A 26,124-nucleotide genomic window follows, 5' to 3' on the forward strand; every position below is an offset into this window, starting at 1 on the left:
ATAAAAACCAGGCATTGAAAATCTGAAGAGCTTCCCTGGTATACAATAGTTCACACATGTTGTCACAACTCAGTGCTAGAGAAATTAGGGGCATCCAGTGTGATTCCACCAGGAACCTGAACTGGGTTTCCTCAGTCTCTGAACCATGTGCCCTTCCTTTTGCAGGAGGAAATTTATAGCTCTGAGTAGCACTCTATACTTGGTCTCGAGAGTCCTCCCAGCAAATCAACAAACCTACAAGTGGTCTTGAAGACAAACATGCTACATCAGATAGTGGCCTCATTATTTTGGGATAAGGAACATTATTAAATATTTAGCACATTTCCATAAAAAGTAATGACAAAAAGAAATTTAAGAGAAATCATCAAGATTTTTACTTTGTTCTGTGTTTTCCAATAATTACTTCTATCCCACGGTTAATATAGGCTTCCCTCATGGGATAAGGAAGCAAAAGATGATTAATTATGAGAAATTCAATTGTACTTTAAGTTATGAACCAGATCTCAAGCCTCCAAAGTAATGGCATTATTCTTAAGAAGTCTCATTTCCATCTCACCCTACCCTCCAAAAGTTAATAGAAAAGCCCCAAAGACATACCTCTAGAACAAGTTTCTGGCACTCAAAGATTACATTTTAAAAGAAAAATTCCTGATGCTTTTGTTTCTGTTTACATAAATAGGATTAGGGTTAAGTCAGAAACCATCAACACTTCACCCTTTTTTTTCCTATAATGATGTGGCGTTCATAATAATAATGGAGAAAACAAACTATTATTCATTCCTCTGAAGAAATAAAATTTGGAGATAGTATATACTCAAAAATTATTTAGCTGCTTCCTACATTGTATATTTCCATTTACATATAAGCATTTACAAGAATTCTTAGATCTTCATTCCCTTAGAATAGGTATATTTTACATAATACATTAGATAACATTCTAAATAAATTACTTTTTAAATTAAAATGGTTAGATTAAGATCTTTAGAGACAATACACAATACTTTTATTTATCATAGGAAAATGTATTTTACATAACAAGTTCCATGGTAATTTCACTTTGACATAATTCTGCTAAAACTCAACATTCAAAAAACAAAGATCATGGCTTCCAGTCCCATCACTTCATGGCAAACAGATGGGAAAACAATGGAAACAGTGACAGGCTTCGTTTTCTTGGGCTCCAACATTACTGCAGATGGTGACTGCAGGTAGGAAATTAAAGACACTTGCTCCTTGGAAGAAAAGCTATGACAAACCTAGACAGCATATTGAAAAGCAGAGACATTACTTTGCCGACAAATCCATCTAGTCAAAACCATGGTTATTCCAGTAGTCAAGTATGGATGTGAGAGTTGGACCATAAAGAAGGCTGAATGCCAAAGAATTGATGCTTTTGAGCTGTGGTGCTGAGAAGACTCTTGAGAGTCCCCTGGACTGCAAGGAGATCAAACCAGTCAATCCTAAAGGAAATCAGTCCTGAATAAGCATTAGAAGGACTGATGCTGAAGCTCCAATACTTTGGCCACCTAATGTGAAGAGACGATTCTGGAAAAGTCCCTGATGCTGGGAAAGATTGCGGGCAGGAGGAGAAGAGGACGACAGAGGATGAGATGGTTGGATGGCATCATCGATTCAATGGACATGAGTTTGAGCAAACTCAGGGAGATGGTGAAGGTCAGGGAAGCCTGGTGTGCTACAGTTCATGGGGTCATAGAGTCAGATATGACTGAGCAACTGAGCAACAATAACAAATATAGGCATAAATTAAAAGATGTTTGCTCCTTGGAAGAAAAGGTTTGACAAACAGCATATTAAAAAGCAGAGACGTCACTTTGCCGACAAAGGTCCCTAAAGTCAACGCTATGGTTTTTCCAGTAGTTACGTATGGATGTGGGAGCTGGACCATAAAGAAGGCTGACTTCCAAAGAACTGACGCTTTCAAATTGTGGTGCTGGAGAAGACTCTTGAGAGTTCTTGTGACCCCTGTAGTTCATGGGGTCACAAAGAGTCAGACAGACTGAGCAACTGAACAACACATATGCAGACATGTAAGAAAAGGCACAGCAAAGTTTCTTTCTGATATGATTTTAACTACTCTCCTTTTCCCAATCACTATCCTGAAATTAAGTATAAGGCCAACCATATTGTTCAGTGGAAAGCCACTGCTTACATAAATTTAAAAATTACTACTATTGAATTTATAAAACCATACTGTAAGACATCAAAGCACAGGAAACAAGCCAAGTTGAACACAGTAAGTAAAAACAACAGCCATAAATCTAAAATTCCTTCATTCACTTATTCAATCAACATGAAAGAACTCTCACTCGGGACAGAAAAATGTTGTCTTTGCACTCCACCAGCAACACTGGAGGTGTGTTACAGGTGTTATTACAGAAGCCAGTAAGATAGATTTGGGGTCAGAAAAGAGGAAGTAGTCAGTTTTAGAGGTACTGAAGGATATGATAGGAGAAGGAAATCTTCCTGGCAGGCAATGAGGAACCATTAAAGGATTAAACGAAAGGGCATTGGAAAGATGAAATTTCTGTTTTACATTTGTCTTGTAAAGTAGAGAAACAATGGGAGGAATGAGACAAAACCTGACTTTGAATCCTACCTCTTGCCTATTTATAGCTGGGTAAGCAACCTTGGTCCCTCACTTCCTTATCTATAAATGAAGATATTATCTACTCCATAGGGGTTGTTTTAAGGATTAAATGAGACAGTGAGATAATCATGTAAAAGGTTTCCCACACTAGCACAAAGTATACATTCAGAGTCAAGTCACTTTTGGAGGTCATATATAAATACAAAACAATGTTAGGTTGCAAAATTTGTTTCTTCATGTGATGAAGTCCTTGACTAATTTTAGACATTTGAGAGGAGATAGCAAAATTTACTTTCTAGTTTTCATTCTCTCATTCTTTTTAATCGAAACTCTACATCCAGCCATGCTACCACTTTACAAATCCCATTTCAATAAATGTCACGTCACAAAAATCAAATAGTCCCAAACATTACTCATATCAATCAATTATCACAACAAAATGATAAACATCAGTGGCCTTGGGAGTCTGGTGCAAAGACTTCACAATTTTCTTTGCCATTTTTACTGAAAAAAAAAAAAAATTCTCCTTTTCATACTTTTATTTTGCCACTGTGAAGTTCAACTAACGAGAAACTTTTTTTAAACAGCTAATGCAAACTTTATTTATAAGAAACTCAAATTAGTTGTATCATGCCATGCATTCATATAGAATACAGTGACCCTTCAGGGCTACAAGAAGAAGAGCTCACAAACTCAAAGGACACCCTAAATCAACACCTATCTGAAAAGCTCCACAGTATCCACATCAGATTTTCTTATAAAGATACATAATATCTGCTTTAAACTACCAGGCAAAGGTTGGCAGTCAGAGCACTGACCCAGAACTACTAGATGTCAAAAATGTATTACAGTATGAAAATTTCTGTTATTTGTTCTTCAAATTTTACATTTTAGCATTATTCTTTGCCATCTTTCATATCCTGGAGGTAAATTTTATGTTTGAGATTTACATCTGTGGCTTAAGAGACCTACAAGAGTACAAATGTTTTGCATCATTAAGCAGACTACTCTGAAGAGAACAGAATAAAAAGAACAGGTTGTAAACATTTTATATATTTTTGAGGTGAATATTTTTTATTCCTCTTTCTTACAAAAATAACAAATATAATTTTCTAAGCAGACAGAATAAAAAGAACATAGAGCTATGGATGGCTTAGTAGCAGTTTTCTCCGTCATCTTCAAATTGAACATTCAAAGTATTTAGATCTTTAAGTGCTTGCTGCAGTAATAGAGTTAATTATGCTCTCTTCAGGGCCTGCAATTTACAATTAAAGCCAAATAGAGATCTTAACATTTCATTTTTAAGTCTTTTAGTTTTCAGAATGGAAGATTATAGTGCTTAAACATCTACAAGACACAGCATAACTTTGATTTAGAAATCTAACGCCTGACATACAAGAAAATGTTTTTTTCTTTATGATTCCCTTAGTCCCAAAAATATATATGAAGCATTTTTGCCCATTCTGTCTTGGTGGTGGTGCTTAAGTCGCTAGGTCTTGTCCGAATCTTGCAACCCCAAGGTCTGTAGTCTGCCAGGCTCCTCTGTCCATGGGATTCTCCAGGCAGAATACTGGAGTGGATTGCCATTTCCTTCTCCAGGGGATCTTCCCAACCAAGGAATGAAACCCAGGTCTCCTGCATTGCAGGCAGCTTCTTTACCAACTGAGCTACAAGGTTGATTTTATTGATTTTTAAATATGGCATTCTTTTTTCCATTTAAGTATTTTCAAATTAAAGTTACTGTCTTTTCCCCCTTAAAGAACTAAATGACCTTCAAATTTAAAGAGAAATAAAGGCTACTAAGGGAGAAACTCTTTTATTTTTAAAATTTATCGCCCATATGAAATAAAGCCAGGAATTTCAACCCCTGCAACAGTTAGGTGAGGGGATTGGGGGAGGGTGTAATGGAGATAGTAACTTGAACTCCAATACATTTCAAATAATAAAATCTTCTTCCATACTTATACTTCATTAATTACAGATAACATGTAAAAAAGTAGTTTACACATTGTTGTGGTCCTTTAACGGACCGGAACTTGGGGGTACAGAGTCAACCGATAAGAAGGAAGAAAAGAGGCTGATATTCCCTGGTTTACACAGTATGCCAATATAACTCTAGGACAAAGAGCTAGCACCGTCTATGTAGGCTCAGGGCGCCCTCTCGAAGAGGTCTTGAAAGCCCGGGCAGATAAGCAGACACGGTGGACACCTGTGCTCCATGGAAGCAGCCTGAAACGGAGAGAGCGAGAGAGCGAGAGAGCGAGAGAGCGAGAGAGCGAGAGAGCGAGAGAGCGAGAGAGAGAGAGAGAGAGAGAAAATGAGGAAAGATATGGTGACCAGTGCTCTGGTGGAACAAAGGCATTTATTCAACATATTGTGGGCATATATATACTCTCTTACCAGATAGCCCTTTTTAGCAGAGATAGGGATCAAAGATCTAACAAGTCATCTAGAAAGCCGGAGGCTAGAATTATTCTCTAGAGAGGGGGTTGTAAAAGTTACTTTACATATCAGAAAGGAGGAGACTTGTAAATAGCTGCTGTTCACCATATGGAATTTCCATACGAATGAGATACATGAATTTCTATTATCCCCGAAAGCCGGCTTGCCAGCTCTCTGGCACCTGTATTCAGGTGCTGTTAAGGAACATAGAATTCATGCAAGACTGAAAACAGCACACAGGAAGCTTCCTGTTAAATGTCTCCTGACAACACATCACTATAATCATGCTACTTTTATAGCTCCAATTTGCTGCCATCTGAGAGCAATATTCCTAAAAGGTGCCTTTTTCCTCAATTATTTCAACTTCCATTGGGTCAAAACCATTTAAGTTATAGCCCAATATCAGCTTCATTAAATATCTTTTCTTATTAATTTTCATAAAGCTACTATCTAGCCACTTACAGTAAAATAAAAAAAAAAATCAGATTTCTGATTCAGTTCTTTAAAACTATAAAGAAACTGAGGCACAGAGAAGATGAAGGACTGGCCAAGTCTGCCTAGAAAGTGTATATATACACGACTTTTTTATGAACTATTTTCACCCCACTTCCTGTTACTACTTAATACAATTATAAATTCTAATAACAGGGTTTAGAAGCCTAAAACTATTTAGAGCAAACAACTACAACAAAAACAAAACTATTCTAACTTGACTTCAGATCAGAGAATGTCCCTAGAGTTTAGCAAAAACTAGGGAGATCTTAAGTGGGAACAGGATTTCTGCTACTGAGGTGGATGAAACTGGAGCCTATTATACAAAATGAAGTAAGCCAGAAAGAAAAACACCAATACAGTATACTAACACATATATATGGTATTTAGTCAATCGGTAAAGATAACCCTGTACGCGAGACATCAAAAGAGACACAGATAAATAGAACAGTGTTATGGACTATGGGAGAGGGCAAGGGCGGAATGATATGGGAGAATGGCATTGAAGCATGTAAATTATCATATGTGAAACGAATCGCCAGTTCAGGTTCAATGCATGATACAGGGTGCTTGGGGCTGGAGCACTGGGATGACCCGGAGGGATGAGATGGGGAGGGAGGTGTAAGTGGGGTTCTGGAAGGGGAAAACATGTACACTCATGGTGGATTCATGTCAATGTATGGCAAAACAAATACAATATTGTAAAGTTAAAAAATAGAAAATAAACTAATTTAATAAAAAAAAAAGAAAAAAAAAATCTCAACTTTCATACATCCATTTATTTAAACATGTGTTGAGTGCCCAGTTTATGCCAGGCCCTGTGATAGGTAGTGAAGACAACTAGTTCTCATGTCCATAGCAACAGGGTAAAGCTCCTCTTGGAGCTCTTCAATACATATTTCATGCTGCATGCTGGGAGTGGTTTCTTTTTTTCCTTCAATATTATTTGTGACATTCAATCTAACTAGATTTTACGGAAGATGTTTCAGTCTTTTCCTGTGAGTGGGGGTAAGTATTAGTATAAACATTTGCCTGACAAATGCAATTATTCAATGTAGTGATATACCAAATTTTTATGCAGTGATAGGCAAATTTTTATGCAGACAGTAGAACATAAAAATATAATAAACCTGTAGATAGTTACCTTGTGGAGGCAGGGAAGACACCTGCCATTTCATGAATCAAAATCTAATCACCTAGAGACATAAAAATGAAAGTTACACACCTATAAGATTTGCATAGCAAATACTGAAGTTCAGTCACACTTAAAATTTGAAACTGACTTTTTGCTGACTGAAACAAGGGAAACAACAAACCAGATGATATAAAACAAAAATGATTTTTTTCCTCCCTCGAAGCATGTACATGCTTAGAAGGGAAAAATCCAGCTGCTTCAACTGACCAGCTTCCAAGTAACCAACATGTGATGCTCTGATCTGACCACTATTATCTATTCAAGCAAAAACAAAATACACAAATAACCTGGGCAAGCACTAAGTTAGACATAATTTGAGAGTTTGCACAATTAAAAAATGACTACTCCTGCATTCTTTCCCAACTTGTATTTGTATATGATTACTCTCCTGTTAATATTTGTTAACTCAGTTTTGAATATTCATTACCAGGCAAATTTTAACAAGGTTTTATAGATCATACTTTAAAGATACCTCCCCCTACCTACAAATAAATTACCAGAATATTCTGAACAGGTCCTACTATGAAAGAATGTGATGGAAAGGAGATACTGTATTCCTCAGATCTTTTTACAGATGAAAAAATTCTTTCAGGCTAAAGTGAAAAAAGTGTTTAAGCCCTCTGCTGCTGCCGTTTGGTCGCTTCAGTTGTGTCCAACTCTGTGCAACGCTTTGGACTGTAGCCTGCTAGGATCCTCTGTCCACGGGATTCTTTAGGCAAGAGTACTCGAGTGGGTTGCCAGGCCCTCCTCCGGGGGATCTTCCCAACCCAGGGATCAAACCCCGGTTTTCTGCATTGCAGGCAGATTCTTTACTGCTTAGCCACCAGGGAAGCCCCAGTTGAAGCTCTATAACTGTACCTAGTTCAACATCCAAAGACACAGGAAACATCCCTACAAGACAGCACCACATGGGCACAGAAAGGAGGATTACAAAAATAATGACTAGTCCACACTTTGAAAGTCCCTAATCTAGTGGGAAAGACATAAACAACTGTAACAAAACATTAATAACAGAGATCTAAACACCTGTTACAACGATGCAGAGTCCTAGAGAAATCAAAGGACGCTTGAAAAGCAAAATAATAAGAGAATGACACTCAGGGCAAACAATGTTATGTGAAGATGGAATCAGGAAGGCAAGTTTGGAAATGGCAAGCAATTCGATACAGTTTGATGATTGGCGGAGGGTCACAGTGAAGAATATGAAACCAGTAAATTAGGCTAAGGCCAGAACATTGAGGGATTTATATGTCATGTTCATGCTAAGTCACTTCAGTCGTGTGCGACTCTTTGTGACCCTAAGGTCTGTACCCCGCCAGGCTCCTCTGTCCACGGGGATTCTCCAGGCAAGAATATTGGAGTAGGTTGCCATGCCCTCCTTCAGGGGATCTTCCCGATCCAGGGATCAAATCTGCGCTGGGTTCTTTACCACTAGCGCCACCTGGGAAGTCCAGGTTCAGGGTAGGGCCTAGAATTTTTCCTCAGCATAGAGACGTTGCAGACATTGAAGCAGGAGTGTGACATGATCAAGACTGTGTTTAGGAAGGTAATCTGTCAACAGCGTAGAAGAGAAACAGTCAAAGAAGTACTTCAGGAGGACATTAAATAAACTATTAAAGTTTATTTATTTATCAAATAAATAAATAATAAATAAAATATTAAACACTATTAAAATAAACTATAAAAATATTAAACAAACCATTTAATAAAACATTAAAAAATTCACTAATTAAAGTTTATTTTTAGTCTTAGTGAAAGAAAGTTATTAGCATAAGGGATAGACTCAAGAATAATACTGAAAACATAAAACACATATTTGTGATTTGAATCATAGGCACATTTACACACTTGAAATGCTATGAGGGTAGATGATACTGTCCCACCCAAATGTAAAAACAAACAAGTTAGTTAAGGCACAGGATTAAGTTTAAAATAAAATATAAAATAAAATATAGCTCTGTTTATCTTAGCAGTTTATTGCTTTTCTGTATAATGTTTAAAAGTATGTTATCAAATACTTACTAAGTTTCTATTACCTAAGTAGCAGTTACAATACTAACAATACACAGGAGGCTATGGTTTACAGATATTTGGTTTTTAAAAAACTTAATTGAATTTTTTAAATCTAGTCCATGGGGTTGCAAAGAGTCAGACACGACTGAGCGACTTCACTTTCGCTTTCACTGAGACAAAACAGGGACCATAATTGATAAATAATGATATAAAAAATACAATTCATAGGCAACCTTTGAATAATTATTTTCTTAAGAATTACTTTTGCCCATTCTCACACACAGAAACTGCACATGTGCAACAAGGACATAATTTGCATGAAGATAACTGAGTACCATTCATTAGTGTGACTGAAACTTTATTGTGACTTCAGCTGAATTAAGAAGGAGGCAAAAATATGAAGATCGTATACTGACAAATATATATGGAATCCAGAAAGATGGCACTGGTGAATTTATTTTCAGGGCAGCAATGGAAAAACAGACATAGAGAATGGACCTATGGTCACAGGGGGAGGGGAGGAGGGAGAGGGCGAGATGTATGGAGAGAGTAACATGGAAACTTACAATACCACATGTGAAATAGATAGTTACTGGAAATTTGCTGTATGTCTCAGGGAACTCAAATGGGTCTCTGTAACAGTCTAGAGGGGTGGGGTGGGGAGGGAGGGGATGTGGGTGTACCTATGCCTGATTCATGTTGATGTTTGACAGAAAACCACAAAATTCTGTAAAGCAATTATCCTTCAATAAAACAATAAATTAAAATAAAAAAATAAATACAGTGAAAAAAAGGCAGCAAAAATAACCATGGAGTTGCTCATTTTAGGGGTTTTTGAAATAAGAAGCTTTGGGTTTGGGATATTTTTGTTCTTGTTTTGTTTGTTTGCCTGCGTACAGGTGGTTTGTTGTTGTTTTGCATTGGGGAAAAAAATGCCTAGATTCCAAAACGGTAATTTAAGAAAAAAAAAAACTAGCAGAAGTTTTAGTAAATACCCAAACGTAACAGGAAAGTCCTCACAAAGACCTTCTTGCTTACTGCTAGGTTTGCTTAAGTGAAAATGGAATTGTCTAATAAATAATAGCATAATTTACTCACTTTATGTAATTTGTTCCCACTCATTTTTAGGTGAAAAAAATCAAGAAAAATATCCTCTCAACATAATTTATGCATGTCTTTTCCTGTTTTGAAATAGCAATGGCAATATCCAACAAAGGTCAGAAAGGTTTTTTAAAAACATCAATCATTTTCACAGTGGGGAGGAGTGATGCAGGATAAGCACAGATCAATAAAGCTTAGATGTTTCCTCTTGCTCTGACTCCATGCTTCCATTAGGGACTACTTTCTGTATGCAGCCAAATGTAAGATAGTTGCATTTAAAGGGACAGGGCGCAGTACTGAGAGGTTCATCAGTGATGAAAGGAGGGGAAAGCTCACTCTCCCTCCTCCTACAGAGTTCTCTCTCCAGCTCTTCCTTTCTCACACCTATTTCTCACACAGCTATTAGAACCAGTTTGGCTGCATAGAGCTATGATAACCGCCTTAAGCAAGAACAGCTAAACAAGGTGTGTTGTGGTAGCGTCAAGGTACATTTGTTTACTATTTCAATGGACCTTTGGGTCTGTGAGGAAAATGAGCCAGGCCTCCAAAAACAGTATGGACTCTAATCCTCTGACCAAGAGATTATGACCCTCACTTGGAAAGTAGGGTGTTTGCCTTTAAGATTTACTCCTTGCGATCACTTCACAGAGTCTCTATCTTTTTCCCCTTAACAAAAATACTGAGATGTACATTTCCCATGTTTACACACCATGTTTCTTTTTTCAATTTGTATTTTTTCATAAATTAGGAGGGGTTAAAAGAGTGGAGACTTGTTTGGAAACTTAAATTCTAGTTACTCTTTGTGGTGGACAAAGACCATTTTGGCTTGCTCAAGTTCCCTATACCTTTCCTTCTAGGAACAGAATCCGCCTCCATGGCCTAGAATTGGCCAGTCATCTTCTCGGAGTATTAACCAGTCCAAAAGGGCCAGGTTCCTCCAATAAGCCTGAATGTAGATAATTATGGGAAGACAGGAAATCTCTCTGTCCTCTGGGGTGTCAAATGGGGGCAGTCAGTAGTCACATTTTCCCTCTTTCATACAACAAACCTATCTATAGCAGATAAAAATGATATCACATTACAAAGACAAATGAGGTCTCTTCATTCAGTCATTCACTTAACATTTACTAAACAGCTGCTGAGTGCTAAGTGTTGTGCTGGGCACTGGAAACAGAAAAACTAAGCAGTATGGTGATTGTATCTTGTGAATCAAAAATCAAGACATTATCTGTTGAAAGATTTTTTATGTAACTTCTGGATGTGAGATGTCATCTTAGAGACAGATTTTTTTAAATTCAAAAACACACTAACTTCTAAGACATTTGATAGTTATAGAGAAAAAAAAAATCACTAAGATATCCAAATTGGAAGTATAATAGAAAAAGGTAAAATTCACATTTGCTGTAATTCTAAGGTATCAACTGGTGCTTACATCTTCAAGTTACAGTTTTTCAACACCATGCAAAATGTAAGAATAAAAAAAGACTAGTGAAGTGAGAAAGTGATGCCTTAGGAAGCATCACTACAAACAAAGCTAGTGGAGGTGATGGAATTCCAGTTGAGCTATTTCAAATCCTGAAAGGTGATGCTGTGAAAGTGCTGCACTCAATATGCCAGCAAATTTGGAAAAATCAGCAGTGGCCACAGGACTGGAAAAGGTCAGTTTTCATTCCAATCCCAAAGAAAGGCAATGTCAAAGAATGTTCAAACTACCGCACGATTGCACTCATCTCACATGCTAGCAAAGTAATGCTCAAAATTCTCCAAGCCAGGCTTCAACAGTACATGAACTGTGAAATTCCAGATGTTCAAGATGGGTTTAGAAAAGGCAGACGAACCAGAGATCAAGTTGCCAACATTTGTTAGATCATCGAAAAAGCAAGAGAGTTCCAGAAAAACATCTATTTCTGCTTTATCGACAACGCCAAAGCCTTTGACTGTGTGGATCACAATAAACTGTGGAAAATTCTGAAAGAGATGGGAATATCAGACTACCTAACTTGCCTCCGGAGAAATCTGTATACAGGTCAAGAAGCAACAGTTAAAACCAGACATGGAACAACAAACTGGTTTCTAATTGGAAAAGGAGTACATAAAGGCTGCATATTGCCACCCTGCTTATTTAACTTACATGCAGAGTACATCACGTGAAATGTCGGGCTAGATGAAGCACAAGCTGGAATCAAGACTGCCAGAAGAAATATCAATAACTTCAGATACACAGATGACACCACCCTTATGGCAGAAAGTGAAGAAGAACTAAAGAGCCTCTTAATGAAAGTTAAAGAGGAGAGTGAAAAAGCTGGCTTAAAACTCAACATTTAAAAAACTAAGATCATGGCATCCTGTCCCATCACTTCATGGCAAACAGATGGGGAAACAATGGAAACAGTGTCAGACTTTATTTTTTGGGGCTCCAAAATCACTGCAGATGGTGACTGCAGCCATGAAATTAAAAGACTTTTGCTCCTTGGAAGAAAAGCTATGAACATAGACAGCATATTAAAAAGCAGAGACATTACTTTGCCAACAAAGGTCTGTCTAATCAAAGCTATGGTTTTTCCAGTAGTCATGTATGGATGTGAGAGTTGGACTATAAAGAAAGCTGAGTGCCGAAGAATTGATGCTTTTGAACTGTGGTGTTGGAGAAGACTCTTGAGAGTCCCTTGGACTTCAAGGAGATCCAACTAGTCAATCTTAAAGGAAATCAGTCCTGAATATTCATTGGAAGGACTGATGCTGAAGCTGAAACTCCAATACTTTGGCCACCTGATGCGAGGAACTGACTCATTGGAAAAGACCCTGGTGCTGGGAAAGATTGTAGGCAGGAGGAGAAGGGGACAACAGAAGATGAGATAATGGACATAAGTTTGAGCAAGCTCCGGGAGTTGGTGAGGGATAGGGAAGCCTAGCGTGCTTTAGTTCATGGGGTCACCAAGAGTCGGACACGACTGAGCAACTGAACTGAACTGAAGTAAGAAAATAAAAATGCTATCCCCTCACAAGTAGGATTGGGGATACCATAAAATATGATGGAAATGCTTAGATGCTGAGTTTATCTAATGCCAACTAAATATCCATATGCTGCTTGTTTCCCCATATGTACAACAGGAACAATAATAGTAGCTACCTCAAGGGTTATTTGAAAATGAAAGAATATATTAAAAACACTTGAATAGCTTGCACATTATAAATAATACGCAGTTTTGTAGCCCTAAGGCTTACTGCCATTACAGCAAAACAACAAAATTGAGGGTCCAAGCATTTTCTGAAAGAATTCAAATAGCAAATACTGGAAAGCAACCTTCATCCATTATCACAAAAGACTATGAAGTCTTTGAGATTTAAATGAAAAAAGAGCTTTTAATCACTGCCCCCCTTTCAATGCACCTCTTTGCTTTTCTAATACCCTCAACACTTCTACTTTATAAAGGTTAAGGATATTAAAGTATATTCAAATTCTAAAGTATTTGTTCCATGTGATTCTAAGTGGACTCAAAGTATATCAGGTCTTTCATGATTTTCTAGTTCCATTCCCTCTATCTTCAAAACATATCTGAAATCTGACCCCTTGCTCACTACTTCCATTACTATCTCACTAATAGAGACACCACCATCTCCTGATTTCCCTCAGGAGTGCAGCAGTCTTCCTTGCTCTTATCTCCTAGAGTCAGTTTTCCACAACAACAACCAGACTGAGTTTTCCCACATCCAAACGAGTACAGCCTCCAGTGCTCACAACCCTCCAATCACTTTCCATCACAAGCAGATTAAGATCCAGTCTCTTTACATGAGTAACTGTGTTCAAGTCATCTATTCCCAGCCTCCTTCTCCCTTCTCTACACTACAGTCACCGTGGTCTTCCCAGTCCTAGAACACACCAGGCCAATCTGGCCTCAGGGCCTTCTGACTTTTGTCTGGCTGAAATGGCCTTTTTTTATATTCCCACCTGGCCAGTTTGTTGATTTCACTTAGATCTTTTGTCAAATTCACCTCCTCAGAGAAAAACCTTCCCTTGACTACCTCATCTTATATAGTCACCTCTCCTTCCTTCACCTTCCCTGACTTCTTTTTATCCCTTTTCTCCATTGTATTTATGTGACCTGAACTATATATGTGTTTATTTTAACAGGGACCTCGTATGTCTTATCACTGTAGGCCCTATAACAATGTCTGATACAAAACAGGTGCTCAATATATATTTGTTGAATAAATAAAAGCTTCTTACAAACATCAATTAATACACCCTATATAAGCCGACTGAAGCAGACAATATTATAAACTCTATTGCTGAACTCTTGTCTTGCTAAGGTGAAGCAGATACTAATAAAATACATTTAAAAAAATAGATAAATGCTAAGAGGTTAGCCATGGTCTCTGCTGGCATCTAATATTACCTCTATAGTGGAGTCTCAAACTTAGATCTTGAATCTTGATTCCTTCCTTGAGTTCTAATCTCACATCTAATTTCCTGGTAATGCACCCCACTCTCTTCTTCTTTTTATTCCTTATTGCCTTATTATCACTGCCCTGAAACATGTTAACCCTTTAGTATGCATTCTTCTATGCTGTTAAAAGCTAATAGTATATCATATGAATATATACACATGTGTAGGTACACATACTCGTACATAAACCCACATAAAGGTGTTCTGGTCACTGTTCCACAAAAGAATAAGATATATTAATATATACTTCTGTACATATTTCTTTCCTCATTCAATACTACATCACTGAAAGTCCTGCCAAGTTGGCTCATATAATGCTGGTTTTGATGGCAACACAATGTTCTATGTTCTGATATACTATAACTTATTTACTCATTCCACTATTAATAGAAATGATCTTAAGTTTTGATATTATAAACAGTGCTGAAACATACATCCTTGTACATACCAGTGTTTTAATTATTAGGAGCAGATTCCCTTAAGTGAAATCATTAGGGCATAATATGTCTATTTTCAATTTTAATAGTTATTGCCAGATTACCCTCCAAAAAAGGCAATAACAATTCATATTTCCATCAGCAGTATTCAAATAACCTCACATCCTCATCCCAAGTAACACGGGTTTTTGATCATTTTCACTTTTGCCAGTCTTATGGATGTAAAGTGATAGTTTGCATTTCATTGACTGCTAGTAAGTCTGACCATCCTTTGAAATATTACGACCATCTGAATTTGCTCCTCTGAAATTCCCTATTCATATTCTTTGCCCATTTTTCTATTTGGTTGCTTGCCTTGTTATCAAAATTTAAGAGCTTCCTAAATATTACAGATACAAACTCTTTCATCTGACACCTCTGTTGCAAATATTTTATTTTTCAAATTTGCTGTGGACTATTAATTTTGATCATGTTCTGTTTTGCCATATAAATTTAAACTTTTATATAGCCAAAATTCTTTTTTTCCCACCTTGTCCATCTCCTAGATGTCCTGTTTAATAAAAAATGTCTTCTAGAGAATGATTACTACTTAAATATCAAAGAATAAAACATGAGAAATATTCCCTTCACATAAAATATGAAAAATCCTCTTTAAGTTATACTTTAAGAACCACTCCCACTTTTTTCCTGCATATTGTTCTTTTGACTCTCCAGTTACTATATTACAAACTGTTGACACTATAATTATGAATTTTCTGTCCATTACAGGGACTCTCCTCTGCAACAGCTCTGTCAAACCATAATAATCTAACCTCTGCTTGCTCATTTCCAATGATGAAATACTTATTACTTCTCTAGACCTTACCATTTCACTTTCCAGAAGTTTCTATTCATTTCATCCTGAGTCATCTATATTTTTCATATTCCTATTGAAATGACCAAACTAAGCAAATATATGAGAATGAAAATCAGTCTCAGTAATTTAACTGTGATGTTCTTAGCACCTGAAGATTATCCACTGCCTTTTTCATTTCCCCTTTCCTCCAATGAACAGCTTTTTTACATCAACTATTAGAAATACAAAGATAAAGAAAATATAGCTTCTGACCTTAAGGTCATGGAAGAGTAGCAATATATATTATACCTATATATGCATATTGTGAATATATAAATAAATTATGCCTGGGAAAAAAACTACTGTATAGTGAAAATGCTACTCAAGATCTATTTTAAGGAATTCTAGTGCATATATTTGGTAATAACTGGATAACTGGGATAATTGCATATTAAAGGAGTTAACCAAGCTGAAGATTGAAAAAAGATATTTACAGTATTGAGAAAATTAAAATTTAGCACTGTTTTCTTGAAACTGGTTCAATCAATTAAGCCCTAATTATATTGTCTTAGCTAGATAATATTCATGTCAGGCAATATAACACATTTTACAAGAGATCTAAGAAGCCCCAGGCAATAGATCACATATCTTGAAAAATAATCTGGCCTAGATAAAAATTAATTTTTAAAAAAGTGTCCAGCTTGCAAATTTATGTGCTCATTAAGGTTCAAGTTTTCTTTGGTAATCAGTACTATCCCAAGATGAAGCAAAACTTTGGAAAACTAAACACAAACATTTCAACATTTTGAAAAAATTTTTTAAATTAATTAATATACTTTAATTGGAGGATAATTACCTTATGATATTGTGGTGGTTTTTGCCATACATCAACATGAATCAGCCAAGGGTGCACATGAGTCCCTCCATGGTGAACCCCCTTCCCACTTCCCTTCCCACCCCATCCTTCTGGGTCATCTCAGAGCCACCAGCTTTGAGTGCCCTGCTTCATTCATCGAACTTGCACTGGTCATCTACTTTACATATGGTCATATACATGTTTCAATGTTATCCTCTCATATCATCCTACCCTCTCCTTCTCCCACATAGCCCAAAAGTCCATTCTTCACATCTGTGTAAAGAACAGATTCTTTTGCTGCCTTGCATATGGGATCATCAGAGAAGGCAATGGCACCCCACTCCAGTACTCTTGCCTGGAAAATTCCATGGACAGAGGAGCCTGGTAGGCTACAGTCCATGGGGTTGCACAGAGTCGGACATGACTGAAGCGACTTAGCAGCAGCAGCAGCAGCAGATAGGATCATCATTATCTTCTTTCTAAATTCCATATACTATACTATGTGTTAATACGCTATATTGATGTTTCTCTTTCTGACTTACTTCACTCTGTATAATAGGCTCCAGTTTCATCCACCTTATTAGAACTGACTCAAATGCATTCTTTTTTATAGCTGAGTAATATTCCATTGTGTGCCACAACTTCCTTATCCATTCATCTGCTGATAGATATCTAGGTTGCTTCTACATCCTAGCTATTATAAACAGTGCTGCAGTGAACACTGGGGTACATGTGTCTCTTTCAATTCTGGTTTCCTCAGTGTGTATGCCCAGCAGTGAAATTGCCAGGTCATATGGCAGTTCTATTTCTAGATTTTTAAGGAATCCCCACACTGTTCTCCATAGTGGCTGTACCAGTTTGAATTCCTACCAACAGTGTAAGAGGGTTCCCCTTTTCTCCACACCCTCTCTAGCATTTATAGTTTGTGGACTTTTTGACTGTAGCCATTCTGACTGGTGTGAGATGACACCTCATTGTGGTTTTGATTGGTGATGGACAGGGTAGCCTGGTGTGCTACAGTCCACAGGGGTTGCAAAGAGTCGGACACGACTGGGTGACTAAATTGAACTGAATAATGAGTGACATTGAGCATCTTTTCATAAACATCTTGAAAATTTAAACAATTGAACATTGGTTCAATGTGATTTAAAAAAAACCAAGATTTAAAAAAATCTCCAGTAAAATGCAATCATGCTAATACTAAGAAATGAAGATATAATAAACATAAACTAAACAAAAAGCTAGAAAAACAAAAAACTGTTTAACAATGTTTATTCCATCTAGGCAGGGATTGATTTCTGTGAAATTCTAAGAGACTTTGCAAATCCTTACTTGGGGTTGCAGAGTAATTTGCTTACTGATTTACTCAGTGTATACAGTCACATTTAACAAATGCATGTGGACTTTATAGGCAGTGAGCTACCGCAAGCATTTATCCATCTATCCCTCCATCAAATGACACAACCAATTCCTAAGTCAAACTTCACATTCAAAAACATGAGACTTTTCCTAAACAAATACACACAATAGTTCAGTTTATATTGACCAGAAACCTCACCCTTAGCAAAGACAAATTTCTGCAAATTTTAAATTGAAATAGTAATCAAAGTATAATATCTACATGAAAACATGTTTGTTGTTCAATATTACAGGTAAAATACTTGAAAATCATAAAAGCATTAACAACAGGCAAAAAAAGCAGCAAATTAAAGCAGAATTTCTTTATCAGATTATGAGGCTTAGATAAATAAAGTTGATAGAAAGACTTTAACCACTAAAAGCTTCAAAACCATGAGTCAGGTTTATCGAGCATATTCAAGAAAATCTAAGCATGTTGTAGGATAGCACAACTATTTGCCAAAGACAGACTATAACCACAGCAGTCTAATGGTGTCAAATGTTTTGATTTATGTAATCATAATACAGTTCCACTTTAATATGGTAGTTAGCTGAGTTCTCTGTTGTGTTTCTGTATTTGCTATGATTCATTATTATGTATGCTTCATTATAAGTGTTTGTCTACACCTCTGTCTCTTAACTGACTCATTGGAAAAGACCCTGATGCTGGGAAAGATTGAAGGCAGGAAGAGAAGGGAACGACAGAGGATAAGATGGTTGGAAAGCATCACCAACTCAATGGACATGAGTTTGAACAAGCTCCGGGAGTTGGTGATGGACAGGGAAGCCTGGCAGGCTGCAGTCCATGGGGTTGCAAAGAGTTGGACATGACTGAGCGACTGAACTGAATACAATCATCAACTTTAGCCTTCGGTATACTTCCTAATAATGTATATCTTACCTTCATAGACTTAGGAAGTTATGAGTTCAAATATGCATTTTGAGCTAGCAATAAAAGTGCAATATCTTCAAATCCTATACCAAAATAAAATGGCATATTCTTTGTAAGTCTACAAGCTAAATACCTTGAAATCATGAATACTAAAAAAGCATATGGGGCTTGCCCTATTAAGTTATATTTATATGAGAGCCTGGCAAGTGGGTTCTAAAAATATTTCAGATCCTCGATGATTTTCTTAGTCTTTGCCTTTGTTATTGTTCCTAACCACTTAGCAGTTATATTGGCTCCAATTGCTTTGGATCTTTTTAAGTAAATGGAGCACTGCCTGCAGATAATATAATCCAAGAGATACTTTATAAGAATTAAGCCCTATGAAAACATGGAAAACTTAAAGTACTAACAACAACAACAAAAAACTATGAGATTCTTTCCAACACAAATGTCTTGTTGTGGTTTTTGTTGTTTTAATGTATGGCCTTACTTTGAGGATATATCTAAGCTAAGCTAGCATAGCAGACTAAAATCAGTTATTCTTAAAAATAACAAAAACAAGTAAACAAAATCTAGCTAGTTTAAACCATTATTAACAAACCAATTAATTTGTATTGAGTATAAGGAAGTATTCACATTGGCTCTCACTAAAGAGCCTTTAAGTGACCAATCAAAATTCAAAAGAGAAAAGACCCCCTAACTAAAATTGAGTTTGTGGACATGTTAAGTGAGTCGTCAGTGACTCAGACATAAAAATGTGAACAGTTCTTATAAATCCTTCCCTTTGAAACACTCCAGTATTAGAAAATTATTTGAGTTGTCTGCCAGGTATTTCAGAGATACTTTGATAGATCATTTAACATGTATGAACTATTACTAATTTAGAGACTGTAATTTTTATACACACTTTCACCTTAACCAAATGATCAAACATAACATTACCAATGAGACAAACTGACTTCCTGACTTCTTGATGTATTCTTGCCAAAAATGTTTAATACAAAACTAAACACGAGGAAACAATTAGATGAATCCAAATTGAGGAACATTCTGCAAAACAACTAGTCTAGAACCTAAAGATGTCAATGCCAAGGAAGACCACTTTTACTTCCCCCAGCCAAAAAAAAACCTCAGAAACTATTCTAATTTAAAGGAAAGCAAGGAGACATGACAACAAAATAATGTGATCCTTGATCAAGGGTGGGTCATCCATAAACAATTTTATTGGGACATTTGGAGAAATTGAAATATGGACTTTATATTAATGTTATATCCATATTAAATTCTAGGGTTTGATAACTATATTGTGTTTACGTGGTAAAAGGAGAAAAAAAGTCGCAATTTATTCTCATATCATCAAGGGGCAAGAAGACTTTACATAGTGATAAAACAAATATGGCAAAATGTATTCAACTGATAAATTCAGATAGAGAGTATACAAGCAATGATTGTTCTCTTATTTAAATTTTTAAAATTTTTCACAATAAAAACTTGAAAGGAATACTCAAATGAAAATTCTAGACGTGGAAAAGATAGTAACTAAAATTAAGAACTTAGTGGATTGAATTCACAAGCAGATTCAACAGGAGGAAAAAAAAAATCAGTGTACTGGAAGAGAATTCAGAAAAAAAGTACACAAACTAAAGCACAGAGTGAAAAAAAGGTTAGAAAACAGGGCAATGAGTGTATGAGCATATGTGACAGGGTGAAAAGGTCTAAGGGATGTAACTATAGTCCCAGAGGAGAGAGAGATTCTGGAAGAAGCAATATATTAAGATACAACAGCTGAGAATTTCCCCAAACTAGCCATAGACATCAAGCTATAGACTCAAGAAGCAATATGGACATGAAGAATGACTAACAATACAAAGGAAACCACACTTTCAGGCACAGCATAGTAAAAACTGCTAAAAAGAGGTGGAGAAACTTAAAAGCAGCAAAGTATTGCCTTCAAAAGAGCAACTCGGTTTCTATCTCATCAGAAAATAGAAGTCAGAAAACTACATAGTATATGAACTCTATATTTTATCCAAAGTGTTATGAGAAGCCATTGGAGAGTTCTAAGCAGGGAAGTGAGACAACCAGTTACTGCTTTTAAAAGAAAGAGCTGTAAAGTCTCTGCGGAGAAGAGACTTTAAAGAGATAAGAGTAGACACAGGGGAAATCATCAGGAAGCCACTGCAATGGGCCACACTAAGTCTAACTCTAGGAGAAAAGTGAGTTCTGACTAGGGTCGGTGAGGTGGTGAAAAGGTGTCAGACACCAGATATTCTGAAATTAGACCCATAAAATTTGCTGATAGATTAGATGTGGAGTGTGAGAGAAAGAACGAAGTCAAAGACAACTCTAATTTTTGGCCTGAATAACTCAGCAAATGGAGCTGCTGTGTACAATAGAGGGAAAACACTTGAGAAGGAACAAGTTGGGTAGAAAGATGTAATCAAGAGACCTGTTTTAGCATGTGATGAGTGAGAGGCCTGGAAAACAACCAAGCAGAGATGGCAAGTAAAGAGTTTAAGAAGATTGAACTCAGGGATATAAATTTGGAGATGCTCCCAAGTATTTTTTTTTTTTTTTACATCTTTTACACATCATAATAAAAAATACATAACAGAAAATTTACCATCTTATCCATTTTTCAGTGCACAGTTTAGTAATGTTAGGATTGTTCACATTGTTGTGAAACAGATCTCCAGAACATTTCATCTTACAAAAGTGTAACTCTATACCCATTAAAAAACACCCCATTTCACCCTCCCCCAGTCCCTGCAACCACCATTCTAGCTTGTTTCCATGAATTTGACTACTTTAGACAAAGCATGTAAGTGGACTCATACTGCATTTCCTTATTGTGACTGGCTTAGACCACTCAGCATAACGTTCTCAAAGTTCATCCATCATGCAGCATGTGTCATAATTTCCTTCCTTTTTAAGGCTGAATAATATCCCATTGTACGCATATACCAAATTTTGTTAATGTATTCATCCACTGATGGACATTTGTGTTGTTTCCACCTCTGGGCTATTATGAATAATGCTAATATGAATACAGGTGTGAAAATACCTCAAGATCTTACTGTCAATTATTTTGAATATATATCCAGAAATGGGACTGCTATACCTTATGGTATTTCTATGTTTAATATTTTAAGGAACTGCCATAACTTTTCCACATCTGCTACATCATCTTACATTCCTAGCAACAGTGCACAAAGGTTCCCAATTTCTCCACATCCTCACCAACATTTGTTATGTTCTGCATTTTCTTTTTAACAGTAGCTATCCTAATAGGTATGAGGTGGCTATGGCTACTACATTAATTTTAATAATATTTTCACATGTGACTGTGTCTGAACATGTGCTTTGTATCTTCACCAAGTATTCTATAAAGAAACACAAGAATCCAGTAACAATAGCTACCTACTAGAAAGGGAACTGGGAAGTGATGAGGGTAAAAGACATTTTTCTGTCCAGCACCATATGTATGAACTACCAATTAAATACAAAACAAAAATTTTAATTTTTCTAGATTTTTACTAATAAAATTCTAATTTTCCCAATGTGTCAACCACTTTCATTTATTTCTTATGCCTTTTTCCATATTAATATTTTATAAAAATGAAATTATATACAGAATAATTCATCCCAATAGACCATGAAGCACTGAACTTTTTAGACTAGATCTAATGAAAAGCTAAAATAATTTAACAGTGGTCAGTTAACATAGCCACAAAATAGCAAGAGAAATAATAAATAAAACATTTGGTGTGATGAATTTATCAGGATAAAAAATTTAGGCAGATCCTTCCAAGGAAAAGTTTGTTCTCTCTTTACCATAACTTTAGTATTTCTGCAGTTGTTTACTCTTACACGGAATGAATTCTTTTGCTCAACAATAGGGTAATGTTTTAGTAAATAAATGCCACAACTACTCAATGTAATATTATGCAGCCAGTTAAAAAGGATTATTTTATCCTTTGAGGCAGAATACTACAATTTATATTTGGCAAGATCAAATATAAATATATAACAACAGAGAAAAATTACAGAAGGAAAACAGACTGAAATGTCAATAGGATTATCTTTGAACAAGGTGGCTATAGATGATATTTTTTAATTTCTACCTTTCTATACTTAAATTTATTATAATATATTCTTTTCATTAAAAATTAGGATGATCATTTTTATTTACAATATATCACATGAGTTGTCCCCTATTTCGTTCAGTTAGTCTGAGTTACACACTGCCTTGTGCTTATTAATGCTATTAATTCAGTAAAAATTTTATTATAAATGGGAAACTATAGTAGAAAACATGAATTTCTATTAACAAATATTAACAACCCAATCTGTTCTCTTCCATCCATCCAGCTCAGTTTCTTCAGTTTTTCAATTTTCATTGCATTTTGTTAATATCTTAGTGTTCTTCATATACAATTTACTTTCATTCATTTGTGTACAATTTCTTATTTTCCTTGAATTCTCAGAGATAAAGGGTTACCTTCACATTTCCTAGGACACTCAGCACAATGTTACATGTTTAATAGTTAATATCTATTTTAAATTATTGATAGAACAGAACTTGACTGGGAACCTTCTCCCTGTCTCAAGACTTCAGAGACCTCCTGCTTTTAATCTTCTCAAGAAAGTATGTGAACTATTAGAAAACATCAACAGTACAAAGAGTTTAGAACCTCACATCATTTATGGATAATTTTGATGTCCAAAACTCTATTGAAAATTCACACCTTGAATTCTCTCTGGCTTAGAACTGTACTGCAGCACATTCTTTTAGAATTGGCTATGCCTTCCACATGACAAATCTTTAAAATTGTTTTTCAAAGTCATTTTCAAATTTCCAAAGCAACACATGCCCTTTTAAAATCATTGGCTGTTTCAGAATCTGAAAACTGGGTAAATATGAACTATATAATATATAATAGTATTGCATCAATGTTAAATTTCCTGAGATGCATGCTGACCTATTTGAAAGTAAAATGTCTGCAAACAACTATGAAATAATTCAAAATGAGAAAAATCTGTATTTATCTATCTATATATACTTATATACACACACGTATACACATATATGTCAAAAAGAAAAAGAGCATGTGCACAAATGCAGCAAAATATTAATTATCAGTGAATACAGGTGAAGGTCATAAAAGGTTTGTTGTACTATTCTTACAACTGAGGTAAGGATTGATTTTTTCCAAAATAAAAAGTTGGAGAAAAATAAATAAGCCCATCCCAACACCAACAACATTCACTTCGTGCCTTCAGATCTTCTGGATACTCTTTAAAAAACTAACCTTTGTGGAACTGACATTCTTATTTAGTAGCAGAATAGAATTTATCTAAACTTCCCTAAAAAGACATAACATCAGAGGTCAGTTACTATGGACAGCTTTCACGAAAATATCAGTATCAGCTTGCTTTCATATCAAAATGGCATTTGCATGTGCTAAAATATGAAGCCCATTTAAACTTTATTCCAATTATCTTTTAAAAGGGTAAGGAAAGTATGAGAAAAGGATCCTAGATATTCTTGTTTCTGACACAAAGCAATTCAGAAAAGGCTTCACGCTTATAGTCATGCTGTTAATTCACATGCTGTTTATTCTTTTCCATATAAATTACAAAAGTTAGAGAATATGGTTACAGAAAGGATAGAATAATCTAAACTAAAAGTGAAACTCTCATACATCGAAGCAATTAAGATAATTTTCAAAAGACTACAAGAGAGGTTTCACAAGTATTAAAAGGAAACTGATACCCTCCAAACGTTCAGCATCATAATCACCATCACCGTCACTGCCAACATTACAGCCTTTCTCTCCTGTCTCCTGAGTATCACAGTTAAATAAATAAATAGAGAATTGGAAATATTATGACTTAGATAAAATTATTATAATGAGATTTGGTCTCCTGTTACATAGATTAATCTCTTTCCAAATCCTAAACTAAATTTCAAATCACATTAAAGGAGATGAGGGGGTATATAGAGAAATGCGAGTTTGTCAAAATTATTTGTAATTGCTGAAAGCCAGATCATACTTTCTTTTCTATTTAGACATATATAAATATTAGAAATGGTATATTAGGCAGAATAACATCCCCCAGCCAAGATGTTATGCCCTAACTCCTCCTCCATCAACCTGGGAATATGCTACTTTACATGACAAGAGGGATTTTGTAGATGTGACTATGAACATTGGGATGTTGAGATTGCCCAGGATTATCCCAACGAGCCCAATTGAATTGCATGAGTCTGTAAAAGCAGAGAACTTTACCCTGCTAGGGGAGAGAGAAATGAAACTTGAGGAGGAGAAGAATTTCAAAGCCTGAAAGCTACTCAACCTCCTGTTGCTGGCTTTGAAAATGAATGGGGTGGCCAGGAGCCAAGGAATGTGGGCGGTCTACAGAAGCTGGGAATAGCTCTCATCTGACACCTAGCAAGAAGATGGGATTTCAGTCCCACAACCCCAAGGGGCCGAATTGTGCCAACCTGGAAGTGGGTTTTCTCCTAGAGTCTTCAGAAAGGAAGGTAGCCTTGTGACACCTTGATTTTACTCCAGTGAGACCTGTGTTGGACTTCCAAACTACAAAACTGAAAGATAATAAATTTATTAAGCCACTAAATTTGTGGTAATTTGTTACAGCAGCAACTTAAAACTAAAATAAAGAATTAGCTTTACTATGCACGCTAAGTCACTTCAGGCATGTCCGACTCTTTGCAACCCTGTGGACTGTAGGCTGCCATAGTCCTCTGTCCATGGGATTCTCGAGGCAAGAATACTGGAGTGGGTTGCCACCCCCTCCTCCAGGAGGTCTTCCCAACTCAGGGATCAAACCCGCGGCTCCTGCACTGCAGGCAGATTCTTTATCGCTGAGCCACCAGGGCAGCAATTAATGGGATTCTATGGAAAACATTGGGTTTAATCTAGAAACAAATAGGAATGAGATATTTGGGTTATATATACCATAAAAATGAGGAATTTGCCAAATAACAATGACAAAGGGCATGCCACCAACTTCACACTCATTAAAGGAAAGACTCAAAGAGCAGGACAGAAGTTTGCTTCTCTTTTTCAAAAACTTATAGTCCTCATTAGTTCAAAATTCCAAGTTTTATAAAGTGACTTAAATTGCTTACATAATTGAATGTATCTGTTGTGAAACTCATTTATTTGTTTCAGTATGTGGTATTCATTATGTTATCAAGATATATAGAAACAGACTTAAACGGTAAACTACAAAGGCAGGCCTAAGTAGGCTTATAAGTTTAAAAGCTTTGGGAGATAAAGTAAGTAGAGATTCTCTAAAAAGCATCTCTGAACCCTTGTGTATTACTTTCTAGAAAATTACTGAAGGAAACTAGGAAAATTAAAAACAAAACAAAAAGCA

At 36.0% G+C, this 26,124-nt stretch overlaps 1 protein-coding gene across 7 annotated transcripts in view; it reads right to left on the reverse strand.

Annotated features, from left to right (window-relative positions):
• MAGI3 (membrane associated guanylate kinase, WW and PDZ domain containing 3) overlaps positions 1–26,124 on the reverse strand; it is a 435,962-nt gene that overhangs the window by 145,252 nt on the left and 264,586 nt on the right. The window contains exon 1 of one of the 7 annotated variants that reach the window (XM_081493375.1): positions 25,226–25,327. The exons of the other annotated variants lie outside the window; for them this stretch is intronic. The gene's annotated coding sequence lies outside the window, so the exon portion shown is untranslated. Of the gene's footprint in view, positions 1–25,225; positions 25,328–26,124 lie in introns of those variants that run through there. 7 annotated transcript variants of the gene reach the window in all.

This window comes from Giraffa tippelskirchi, chromosome 5 (genome assembly GCF_054371585.1).
Source record: "Giraffa tippelskirchi isolate mGirTip1 chromosome 5, T2T-mGirTip1v1.2.pri, whole genome shotgun sequence".
Classification (NCBI taxonomy): domain Eukaryota; kingdom Metazoa; phylum Chordata; class Mammalia; order Artiodactyla; family Giraffidae; genus Giraffa; species Giraffa tippelskirchi.